The 11,285-nt window shown below is 47.5% G+C and overlaps 1 pseudogene; it reads right to left on the bottom strand.

The window, feature by feature from the left end:
- Positions 1–886: 886 nt before the first annotated feature.
- Positions 887–4,720, bottom strand: LOC124681476 (annotated as a pseudogene).
- Positions 4,721–11,285: the final 6,565 nt, after the last annotated feature.

The following is an 11,285-nucleotide window of genomic DNA, read 5'->3' as shown; positions in this document are numbered from 1 at the left end:
CAACTTTATAGAAAAGTGTAGCAACATATATTACACTAAATTGGTATCACTAGGTTCGTTTTGAAATGTAGCTACATAATATTTGGATTAGATGCCATGTATGTTGCTACGTTTATCTATAAACTTGGTGAAATTTAAAAAGTTAACTTAGCCCAAAACTTAAAGCTTGTTTAGTTCCTAGCCACACTTTGCCAAACCTAAGTTTTAGCAATTGTGGGTGAGAAATTAGAAGCCACAAAGTGTGGTAAAAGTTGGCAAATATTTCACTCTATAATAGGTGGACCATAAAGAGGATAAAGTGTAGCAATTTAAAGTGTAACAAGAACCAAACATATACCGAATTGCTAAACTTTGGCCTCACATATTGTGATCGAAAATTAAACACCCCTTACATGTACACTTACTTGTGAACGGAGGGATGTGTAAACACTTGTGGTATATATGGAAGATCCCGACATAAAAGTGTAGATAGAAGAAGCGGGAGCTGGACGGCGAGGCCGAATACCCCAGGAAGAGCCCGGCTTAAAATTGTAGAGTAGAGATTCTTGGTCCGGGTTCTTTTCGCTGATGCTATTTCTTACCAAGGAAGAAACGCACTGTGTATATGCTTAACTTTGAATGAAGCACACGCATTCTACATCCATCATGGATCGCTGAGTCAGGCTTAGGGAGGAGGGGAGAGCAAAGCATAAAAGTAAGGGTCGGTTGCAAGTTATGGTTAGCATGTCCCATGTCTTTTTCCTTCAGCTTCTGGGATAGAATAAGGATGGAGCATTCACTTGTACATACTCCCTATTCGATTGTATAATCATGCAGCCATGAAAGAACACCATATCACTACAGCCTTTTTTATTTCCTATCAGATGTCCAAAATCACAATGCACAAACAAATTCTCAGTTATCTCATCTAGTGCTGCCTAGAATTGTGAACTAACTACAAGAAATGAATGAACGCTTCCCAGGAAGAGGAACCAACCAATGAAATGCTGAAAAGAGATCACTACACACATCGCCACAAAAACCTAACAACTGTCAACTATACCCTCTCTCCTGGGTTCCGACAAACTGACGTAAGTACGAGATGTACGCTACCAAGGACTCTCCATCGTCACGACGAGGACAGGGACGAAAGGTCCTCGAACACCGTCCGTATCTCCGGCCTCTCCGCTGCGGAGCGGATACAACGGATGGCGATGTGCAGCATGTCCTCCAGCATGTTAGGGGTGCCTCCTCCTCCTGAGGTTTCGGCTTCGACAATGCGCCTGTCGAAGCACTCTGAAGCACGTTCCTCCCTTGCCAGCATCCTCACCCAGTCCGTCAAGTCGACCGCACCATCGTTCATGCAAATAATCTCCCCTGCTATCCTCCCTGTCAGAAGCTCAAGTAGGATGACGCCAAAGGCGTACACGTCGCTCTTCAGAGATGGGCACGGCTTGCTGGTGCTTGCAAACTCAGGAGGGGAGTAGCCAAGAGCCCCTGCATTCAGGACCTGTTCGGCCATGCCGATGGGGAGTCATCAGCCTGTGAAGGCTGTAGTCAATTACCAGGGCAGATGGACTTGAATTCTGAATCAAGACGTTTGAGGACTTGAGGTTGCCATGTGGGATCACCCGCTCATTGTGCAGGTAATCTAGACAGCCAGCAATGTTGATTGCGATATCAAGCCGCTGGCTCACCGCCAGAGGTTCAAGATTCCGCTCTTCAATCTCTGAAAGATAACGAAAGCATGCATCAGAATATATACAGATCGACTGCCGCAAGAATTTGACTGAGAGAGCTAAGAAATATTACCGGACAAGTAGGTAGACAGAGATGTGGCATCTACATAGTCTGATATGATGATCCTCTCATGCTCTTTGGGACCCCAGTAGTAGCCTCGCAGTGAGACTAGACTGGGATGTTTGACGCTACCGAGCTTTTTTATTTCACGGGAGAACTCTTTCTTGCTTTTAGCGAAGCCCTCCCTCAGCCACTTCACTGTAAGGACATACCCATTGTCAAGAGTAGCCTTGTACGATGTCCCATGACAGCTCCTGCCAATGATCTCTGCTGGAGCGCGAGAGAGCTCTTCAGCCGTAAACAACACAGAATTATCAAAAAGATGTAAATCCCCAACCAGTTTGTCAGGAGAGTGCACTCTCAGGATGGAGTGGTGATGGTGCGTGCCGGCATCAGGAGGTGATGATATCAATGCAGGCATCGAAGACTGCGTGCTATCTTTAAGGGTGGCAATACTGCCAGTTGGCTGATCCACCTCTTGTGTTTCATGCTGTCTTTCCAGGCCACTGCCAGGCAAGGGAACACCTCCATACTCTGTAGATGGCGACGATCCTAACGACACATCGCGTGTTTCCGCACTTGGAGTTTCTGCACGTCTGTGAGCATCTTGTCCTTGGGTTACAGGATGCTTACTTTCACCCTTGCCCTTTTCACTACTCTTCCAGCTAGAGATCTTCCAATGGATAAGTAAAAGCACAATGATCCCAGTAACAAAGACCACAACACATACAATCAATGCAATTAGAATTCCACGCTTCATACCGTGTTTCTTCCCACCTGACTCGCCATTTCGTGATCCAGAGTGGGGAAGAACGAGTAGTTCATTCCCTGGATGGAAAGATGAATCAGGAAATTTCAGCAAATTGCTCGGAATGGAGCCAGACAAGCTGTTGTAGGATACATTGAACTCTACGAGATCATCCGGGAGGCCATCAGGTATGCTACCGTCAAAATGATTGCTTGACAAGTCAATGTACATCAAATGTTTCAGCTTGGTGATTGATGTTGGGATTTTCCCAGTGAAGTTGTTCAGACAGAGGTCCAGCAACGCCAATCCACTCAAACCACCAATGCCTGAAGGCAGAGAGCCACTAAAAGAATTGTTTGAAAGATCAACAGATGAGAGGTTTGAAGTTTGTACAGGAAGAACCGACAGGTCTATAGAAGTTGAGTTGCTGGTTACAGAATTGGAAAGAGGAAGAGTCCCTGTGAAACTATTTCCTGAAAGATTTAGATAGGTCAGTTTAACTGCCGTAAACAGATTTTTAGGTAAAGGTCCATGCAGCTGATTGAGGCTAAGGTCAATGGAAATCAGCTCGGGATACGTTCCAAGAACAGTTGGCAGTTCTCCTGCTAGCAAGTTGTTGGAAACCCTCAATGAAGTCAGCCTCAGGAACTGGGTACTCTCATCTGGCCAAGTTCCTGTCAACCTATTTGAGCTCAAATCAATCATCTCAACATAATCTCCCCATGTCCGGACAACTGACAGGTTGCCTGAAAGCATGTTTCCACTCAAATCAACGACAGAACAGCTCCCAAATGTGATTGGTAAAGTTCCCTGAAGGCTATTAGATGACAGATTCAGGTACTTCAGATTCACTGAGGTTACACGTCTAACTGGACCTGTGTAACACAACAGGGTTTAGATGAAATCAGAGGCAATCAACGCCATGGCTGTAAAGTGCAATACATTAGAATGTGCAAACAAGAGGTACAAAAACATTGTATAAAATCAGTGTCAAAATGGTTGTTATGGCAACGGAAGAAATGTGTTTGACACATGCATTGTTTGCGTGTGTGACTATCACACTAGAATATATTGTTCAAGCATCAGAGAAATGCAATAGGGGAAACCATGAGTTAAACAGTAAGGAACTAAGAGTAGGAAAACAAATTTACCTGTAAGCTGGTTGCAGCTAAGGTCAAGTTCAGTGAGCACCATGGAGGTCTCCCGAAATAGCGCTTCTGGAATGGACCCAGAGAAATTATTCTTCTGCAGGCGCAACACCTTGAGGGAAATCATGAAGTTAAACGACGGTACATTGCCAGTAAGGGCATTGTAACTTGCGTCGAACACCTCCAGGCTGTCGAACAACGGCGTTGGATCGCTCGCAAATACTGCCCCTGACAGCAAATTATGGCTAACATTCAGGTACTGCAGTGTGCTAGCCACAGATGAGTTATCAGAGATTGATGCCAGGGACCCCGAGAACTGGTTGCAGCTGAAATCAACATGGACTGGGCTCTGCAACTGTGCAAATATGTCATCCAGTTTGCCAACGAAGCCGTTGCCACGGAGATCCAAGTACTTCAACTTTCTCAAGTTTCTGAAACCTGACGGTAATGCACCACCAAAACTATTGTTGGACAGATCCAGATGCTGCAACGAAGTCATAGACCCCAATTCACGGGGCAGGACCCCTTCCAATTTGTTGTTGGACAGCGACAAGTTCTGAAGCATCGACATTCTTGCTAGCACCGACAAGCTGGCATTCCCCACGAGCCCAATGCCATCGAACGCAATGGAAAGGATCTTGCCGCTGCTGCACTGCACGCCGTGCCAGTCGACGGGGCACCCATCGGAATCCGACGAACTGGTCGGGTTCCAAGGAGCGACCTGGCGGCGGGACGGGTCTTGCCGGATGCCTCTGCCGAACTCCATCAGCGCCTCCATGTCTGAACCAGCCACGGCGACGGTGGCTGCAAACGCAGCCGCCCAAATGGAGAGGCACAAGATGATGAGCCGCATTGCAAGATCCAACCTCGAATGCAGACTTGGTAGGTAGGGTTTATAAAACCGAGAGATAAGAGAGAGAAAAATTAAAGATGGAAATTTTGGGGATTTCGACGACAGAACGCGGAGTGGGAGGTGGGGGGATGGGACCAAGAATGGAGAAACGGAAATTGCCAGCAAATGAACGCGCTGAGGCCAAGAACTGGGGAAAATTCCAAAGGCTGATGCACGGGGAGGGCCAAAATCACTGGAAACGTGAGCTGGCCAGTTTGGTGTTCAGACTCCAGCAGGCAGCCGACAAACGCATCGAAGTGCCAAACCGAGACCAAGAACTCGGCAATGTGGCCAAGAACAGGAGCGAATGCAGAGATAGGCCTCGGAAAACCAAATCCATCCAAATTAGGCGGCGTAATTGCTCAGGGAATCGAGAAATGGCCGCAGCAGATGCCTAAAATCTTGGGGTTTCCCGACTTCGCCGCAGGCGTCCGGGCGGGATGAAACCCTGTTATCCAAACCGAAGGAAACAAATTAATCAAGACGCCGACTTGGAGAGGGAGCGGAGTCGATATTAGCTCATGGAGTGAGGGTAAGCGGCGCACCTTAACTCCCGCCGACGTTTCCTGAAGGAATTGTTATGATATGGCGTCTGATCCCCTACAGAATGTAGCCTCTTCCTGCTGGGGCAAGAAGAGGAGACCGAGCAAAGGGAGAGCTCATGGCCTTGCCCAGTTGCCCCTGCTTCGGATTGTGCGAGTGAATGGAGCTGGGAAGATGCCAGTGAGAGTGTGTAGGTACTGTCGAGTGGAGTACAGAGAGAGAACAAGAGAGAGAGGGGGCAGGTGAAAAGAAAAAGAACAAAGTTTCCAGTGACACTGCATTCCTTTACACAGGACGGCAGCAAGGACTGGAGGAGAGGCACATTTCACACTGACATTGTCAACTCAAAAGGGTGTCCGTGCAAAAAAAAGGACTGGAATTACTTTAGAGAAAAGTTTCTGAAAAAGCAGAACTAAAACAAGGCATGGCTTTCCCTCACAGATCACAAAGTTACCAGCACACACGGATAGAAAAGCAACCGAATCTTTTCAGTCACAACGAGCTCACTCACTCTTATCCGAGAAATCTTGATGATGCTACTCCCAATTTCTAGCACACTAGTGCTATTATGTTTTCGAATTTGCTGTTCCATCACATGGGTTGTACCTACAAATGTCAAGAGCATCTCCAGTCCCGTTCTTCAAAGCCTCCTCAAAGCAATTTGGGGTGCGCCGGACAAAAAACGATTCCAGCCGCGTCCCCCAAAGCCCAATTTTGTCCGGCGTGCCTCGATACGGTGTCCGGCGCCCCGAGCCCGTCCCCGCCCCATAGGGAACGCACCGGGGACGCCGGACACACCGAAAAGCGGGGCGGGTAGTGGCGGGGCCGACCCGTCAACGGCACAATAAATTTTAACCTAACCGCCGCCTACCTCGCGACGGAAGTTATTGGCGCGCGGCCGACGGTGGCGGCTTCCGCGGAGACGCAGCCGACGCGTCTCGTCGCGCCTAGCTCCGCGTGCCGGCGTTAATGAGCGCCACCGCTCCCCGCCTCCCTCCGCGCCTATAAAAAGGGCCGCCTCTCATCGTCCCTCTCACACACAAACCCTAGCGCCTCTCTCCCCAACCCTAGCCGCCACCATCTCAACAAGAGTCGACGCCATGTCTGGTAGAGGCGGAGGCCGAGCTCGCGGCCGTGGTCATGGTCGTGGCCGCGGCAGAGCGGCACGCTCGCCGTCACCTGCCACGTCGTCGTCTTCACCGTCGGAGATGGACGTGAAGCCGGGCGTGCTGTTCGAGTTCGTCCTCGTCCTCAAGGACGACCCACGCGGCATCCAGAGGCTGCCGGACTCCTTCGCCAAGTACGTCGCCGGCGACGACCGCCCGTGCACGATGCATCTGCGGGAGCTTTGTGCGGCTACTACCGGTGGATCGTCGACGTGATCTACGACGCGCGCGGCAAGATGTACCTCAACATCGGCTGGGAGAAATTCGCGCGCCACCACAGCCTCGAAGGCGGCTTCATCCTCCTGTTCTCCTACTACGGCGACAGGGACATGAGCATCAAGGTCTTCGACGAGACGCCGGGACTACCACGGCGATAGCACCGACGAGGAGGACGACTGATGATGAAGAGTGTTGTTTCTTCGCAGAGAATACGTGCACGGAAGTTTCTGGGTGTTCGTCTCATCGGTAGAACCAACAAGGGCACCATCTCCCGCTGGATTTTCCAGTTTGGGTGACTGGGTGTGCCCTCGAGTGTTCTTTCTTAGCAGCGAACACATGAAACCTTCGATGCACGACCTAGTTAGGTTTAGTTTTTTTGTAAAATTTTATATTTGTGTCCACCATGGTTCAAACTATGTATTAGTTTGTGGAAAACCATGTTCCAAATTGTGTCTTCATGTAAACCACGTTCCCAATTATGTATTAGCTTGTGGAAAGTGAAATAAAAATGCCAAAAAAAAGTATTTTTAATGTTTGGGGGCGGCGTTTGGAGGGACGGGGCTGGGGAGCAACGTCCCCCAAACGCGGCACGAACGAAACACGTCCCCAAACGCTCAATCCGGCGCGGTTTGGAAAACGCTTTGGAGGACCCAACTGGAGATGCTTTAAGATCTCAAGGCTATGTCAGTTTGAGGCCGATAGGATCATAGGAAGATAAAATTTAGTTACTCCGTTCGTCCCTAAAACACTGCTTCACGAAAAACTGATATTTTTTGAACTGTTAAAAAATTTTGATAAAAAATTCTACATGTACATCTCCATGATATATGAAGATAAAATTTTGAACTGTCAAAAAATTTTGACAAAAAATTCTAAATGTACATCTCCATGATATATACGTGTTCGTCAAGTTTCACGAAAAACTGATATTTTTTGTGGTCTATGTAAAAATGAGAAAATTTATCTTATCAAAAGCTTTATTTAAGCACTGAATTTTGTCTTTTTCACACACGTCACATGATAACTTGATTTTTTATGAAACAACTTTGTGAGTGCATAGCACGTGAAGATGAACGTGCGAATTTTTTGTTTCAATTTTTTTGAAATTCAAAATGTGTGCAAGATGCAATTCAAAATATAGGGAGCATATGCTCCCATGTTCCATTTATTTTAGTTACAAATATATCCAAATATAGTAAATGTTGAGCAGTTTTTTTTAGCCGAAGGGAGTACTAACTTTAGTTCAAAATAATTGCTAAAAATAAATATGTCTAGACATGTAGATGCATTCTTTTTTTGCCATCTTGGGTAGATGTCGTCGGCTAGGAAGCAGCTGTAGTTGTAACACGGCCGTTTGCTACAAATTTCACCGGTGGAGTTTCACCCAATGAAATTATGTCCATCAGTGGTAACCATTGGAGAACATTGATATCATTGCATGAACCGGACATTCCAAAAAAAAATGCATGCCAAATCTAAGTCTCATAATCAGCCACAACTTTAGGGCCTCTTTGATTCAAAGATTAGGAAACTCGAAGGATTAGAAAAGGTATAGGAATAGGAAAGGGTGATAGATGCAAAACTTTTCTCGTTCCTTGTGCATAGAAACCAAAACATTAGGTCTGAGTGGATTTTGTATTTCCTCTACGACTTTCTTGAAAGTGAAATCCAAAGAAAAAAAATCATCTAGTTTTTCTTTGCATCTTTCCTATGAATCAAAGTAGTGAGAAGTAGCATCTCTGGAAATTTTTCTAACCCTGTACGTTCTTCATGTTTCCTTTAAATCAAAGGAATCCCTAAGAGCATCTCTAACGTAAGCCCCTATTTCTCGCAACCAAAAAAAGCGAGTTCAGTCTTTCGAAAAACCATTTGGTTGCGGATTTAGCGACGGCGCAGAATAAAAACCGAAAACTTGAACCAAACTCGGTGAAATCAAACGTCGCGGGAAATCGAAATTTGCGATCGCACTCGAGTTCATCAAATCAAGCTGAATTCGTTCATAATTTTTACAATACTAGGGCAAAATACATGCATATTTCACCTACATTACGAACTAGGGACCTAATTAAACTAGATTTAGTCCCCGGAGTGACTAAACTGTCAGCGGGGCGCTAATGTCGCCGGCGGAGGGTTTTTGCTCGCCGGGTCTTCCTACGCGACGACGACCGCCGCCACCTCGATGACCGCCGCCTCGGAGGTGCTCCCGCACGCTACCGGCGGCCCGGTGGCGTCGTCGTCGTCGCCGTGCGGTGGTAGCGCCGGCGGGGGGGGGGGCTCCGCTTCTCCTTCCGGCGCCTCCTCCGCGCGCGCTTGCAGGTACGCCATCATCTCCGGCCACTTCCGGCCGGCCCGCTTCCACGCGCCATTGGAGCGCCTACGCCTGACGAGCTCCGGCGACGACCGTGCACCCGGCGGCCGACGAGGTGACCTACCGGCGCCGGATCGGCCACCTCCCCTACCGACGCGTTTTGCGCGCACCATTCCGGACAGAGGGGAGCTGGCCAAGCGGCGGAGCGGCGTCGGCGCGTCCGGAATCGCTCGCCGGAGCGGGGGACTGGCGGCAGCGGAGGGAGAGGAGCGGCGGAGGGGAGTAGGGTTTACGAACCGAACTCCCCTCCGCGAACCCTTTTAATAGGGGGTCGTGCGGGGAGTTGTTCGGGCCCCTGAACTTATTTTACGGACCGGCCCATCTTTTCGGGCTCTGATCTGCGACACATTCGGCCCGAACCCGTAAATCCGCCGGAAAAGTTCGGTTCTGGTGGGATTTACGGGCTCTGTTAGAGATGCTCTAAGGATTATAGTAGAATCTATTTTGTGCACTTTGAACTGTCCATTCCATGTTGTAACTTCTTCCAACTCTAATACATGTAATCAATTGAACCAACCATACATGGAACCCTCCGATTTTTATTGAACTCCAAAAGACTAGCCGACTAGCCGTGTCTTGAGCATTGGAGGTTCTCAAGGATACCTCGCGAGACACATTTACAATTCCTATGGCAAAGCACTTGGCACACTTGATAGCTTGACTCAAACCCATCGCCAAGTGATCATCACCTAGAGCCACTGCAATCCCATATGCCAACATGTGCAAAACGACGACAACCTTTTGGTAAGTGCTATGCCTAAGTTCTTGGGCGGTAATTCTACTTTGCTCACAAAACATGTCATACTTATTCAGCTCTCCGTGATATGCTTGAACAAGTTGATGTTGACGATGACAATAGATCTTTGAAAATGTTTGATTCTCCACAAAATAGTTGCACATCAATTTGTTGTGACCTTTTATCATTTCTTGCCAAAATTTATGTCGATCAAAAACAAAACCACCATGCTTCGGTCTTTTATTTGCGTGGATATGTCTTCTTCTTGATTATACTATTCCTTATCGGATGAATCATAGGGCGAGCTCATCTACACACACCACAAATCGAACTACATTCAACGAATAAAAGACAACGCTGATATTAAAAGGGGTGGGTCGAGCGTGCGCCATACCTTCGAGCATCTTGCGGGCACCGCTGCGAAGGCGGCGATGCGAGCACCTTGCACACGAGAGGTGGACGACCGTAGCGAATTGACACTGACGCACCAACGGCATAGCCGATTTGTCGATGCAGGCGGCGGCGATTTGGCCGGTTCGACGTGCGTGGGCTGATGGGAGCGGCGCGCCCTCGACTTTCCGCGTCGGCAACGGGGGGACACCGGAGGATAGGGGGCAGAAAAATCAGCAACGGCAGGAACACTCGTTCAATAAATTCTATAATTTTACTTAAAGATAAGGATTCAGTTTAGCGGTTAGCTTTCGCACTCGTTCTCTCGGAGCGAATGCACCAAATATTGTTATAAAAGCGACAAGCAAATAACGAAGAACGAAACAAGAACACACGCAGGGGACACAAGATTTAACGTGGAAAACCCCTTCCAACACAGAAGGGGAAAAAACCACGGGCGCCAGCCAGCAAAACTTCACTATATCGGGAGGTGTTTACAAACGCCGTGGGTTATCTTATAATCTGATAAACCCCAGCCGGCGGCTTACAAGATGTATATATATAGGCGGTGCCAACGATCCGTACCGTACCATTGTGACTAGTCTAACATAGCTAGTAACATCACACATCTCAAAGCATTTTGGTGACATGGCATGCCAATAAATGAAAAAAAAATGTGGATGGTAACTATCTATGTTAACATCTACAACATAATGAATGACACAGTACATGACACCACATATAAGTTACTACTACTATGAAGGTAGTAACCTAGACTCACACTATGACCAGCCTAACAGCTTTTCTCCGTACACATACACCGGGTATCGCGGTGCATTCCGAGGAATGAGAATCGGAAATGAATTGTACACTTAATTCCCCATTGTTGCGTTGTGAATAAATGAGCCGACGCGGCATTTAACTGGAGAGGGGAACACGGGAACCTGCTGCTACTGTAGCGTTCGACCAACTTCGGTGCAGCTGCTTAATTATCTACAGCTCCATCAATCGGGTACAAGGGTTTGACCAACTGACCAAGGTGATTCTTTTTCTAAAAAAATCGAAGCACAATGCAGACAGTCTCATGTAGTATGTGTATTTAACCTCATCTTTTGAAAACGTACACACCCACATCCTATCCAGTTATCCGCTATCGGCCCAAACAACGTTTCATACTGAAAAATATTTTAGCTTTAATAAGTCACCAAAATATCAAATATTAGATTTGATTCTTAAGAGTAAATTTAGTAGTAGTATATCAAATGCTGCCTATAAGTCAAGTGATATGTTATCTAT

Source organism: Lolium rigidum, unplaced genomic scaffold (assembly GCF_022539505.1).
Source record: "Lolium rigidum isolate FL_2022 unplaced genomic scaffold, APGP_CSIRO_Lrig_0.1 contig_44362_1, whole genome shotgun sequence".
Taxonomy (NCBI): Eukaryota; Viridiplantae; Streptophyta; class Magnoliopsida; order Poales; family Poaceae; genus Lolium; species Lolium rigidum.
The sequence above is the reverse complement of the archived record's forward strand: the minus strand, read 5'-3'. Positions and strand labels throughout refer to the sequence as shown.